The following is a 1,993-nucleotide window of genomic DNA, read 5'->3' on the forward strand; positions in this document are numbered from 1 at the left end:
AAAAAAAAAAAAAAAAAATCAGCAATTTAATCATCCGAGGAAACAAGAAAATTTATAGCTGGATTTTAAGACATAAACTCTAAAACATAGATAATGTAAAAAATTATTTTAAATTAACCTTTTATTCCACAATTAAATCATCAAATTATTCAACACATAATAACAAAAATTATGGTAGGTTTGTGATGTAATCCCACTAAGTACCTTAACGCAACAGATATTTTCTTTTAAAAGCAGTGGTATTTCCTTTGACCAAAAAAAGTAACTTCATTACTTATCAGTAGGCCTCTGAAGGACCACTGTAATTAAATTTTAGCCTGATTATCTGAAAGCTAGTTTTAATTCCTTTTTTGTAGTTACATTTAGATGTAATACTTGGTTCTTATAATTACCAATCATGAAATGGTTAATTGTATCTAGGCCGGTAACAAGTTTATCCATGCATTAAATGGCAACATAAGCAGAATGCAGAGTTGAAAAATGAGGATCAGATACATTCTACTGCAGACTTCAAAAGAGTATCAGTATAGTCAAAACTGCCAAATCCAGATGGATCAGTCTTCTCAGTGTTATCATCATCTGTAGTGAACTGGACAGGCTCATTAGTAAATTGAGAGTCAAAGTTGGCCAAACCTAATTCTTCAGAAACATTTGGTTTCAAGGGAGGTATCACCTGCTTTTGCTCCATCATATTCCAGTCACCATTTCAAAAGAGTGGATGCCCCTGAATATTAGCAAATCCTACTTGAGAATGGCAGCTCTATCATTCCTTTAGGTTCTTGTTGAAAAACACTTTAGGACACTCTTCTTGACACTTTCATTAAATATTTTTGGAACTTTTACAGACAGAGAATGCTGTATGTGAATTTGGTTTTCCAAAATAAATTGAGAGAGATAATCCTCTATTTTTGATCAGTGTTATCAACGCTCCCAGTAATATCAAATGGTGGTCTTCATCTCAAACATTACATCTCAGACAGTCTTCCAAGAGCCTGCCAGTCGGCACTGAAGCCATAATCATCTCCTCTTAAAATTTCAGGGGCAGTATAATCACGAGTACCACAGAAGGTGCTGGTCATATCTCCTGGTAGTAATTCTTACATACACCATAGTCTGGTAATACATTGTCCAATTTCAAATCTCTGTAAATTATCCCTTATTCACGAAGATAATTTAATGTCAAACTGGTTGCTGCAAAGTAAAACCTAGCATGTTCTTCAGGAAGTTTTCTTTGTTGCTGCATATGAAACATTAGATCTCCTCTATTTATATACTCTATAACAAAGAACAGTCTACTTTCTGTCTGAAAGCAAGAATACAGACCAACAAGAAAAGGATGATTAGATACCTGCTTCAAAATATGCTTCTGTCAACTGGTACAACCACTGTGGAAATCAGTGTGGAGATTCCTCAAAAAACTAGGACTATAGGTTCCATTTGACCCAGCTATTCCCCTTTTTGGTATCATCCCAAAAGAATTTAAAACATCATACCACAGCGATATATGCATATCCACATTTATAGTGGCACAGTTTGTAATAGCCAAATATTGGAAATGGCCCAAATGCCCATCAATCAAGGAATGGATAAAGAAGATGTGGGGTTTTTTATACAGTGGAGTACTACTCTGCCATAAAGAAAGATAAGCTTGAGCCATTTCTAGGTAAATGGATGCACTTGAGAACATTCTCTTAAGTGAAATAAATTGGACACATGTAAATACTGCATTGTTTCTCTGGTGTGAGAAATCAAAAGTGTAAATAAGGACCAAAATGTATAGTAGGTATTATGAAATAGGAAGAAAATGTAATGGGGAGGGGAACAAGGAAGAGGAAAGGAAAGAAGGGAAAAGTAAGAAAAAAGAAAAATATACTTCTCTTTATACTCAGTCAGTATCCTCATCATTACTGACAAACTCTTTTCACAACTTTCATTGCAGAAAAGGTATTTTTTATCGAAACAATAGTACTTCAGTATAACCTCCTTTTTTTTT

The 1,993-nt window shown here is 34.1% G+C and overlaps 1 protein-coding gene across 3 annotated transcripts in view; it reads left to right on the top strand.

Annotated features, from left to right (window-relative positions):
* The window catches only part of Cyth1 (cytohesin 1), a 76,210-nt gene that overhangs the window by 49,043 nt on the left and 25,174 nt on the right, over positions 1-1,993 (top strand). The window lies entirely within an intron of this gene.

This window comes from Chinchilla lanigera, unplaced genomic scaffold, assembly GCF_000276665.1.
Source record: "Chinchilla lanigera isolate Chin_1 unplaced genomic scaffold, ChiLan1.0 scaffold00105, whole genome shotgun sequence".
NCBI lineage: Eukaryota > Metazoa > Chordata > Mammalia > Rodentia > Chinchillidae > Chinchilla > Chinchilla lanigera.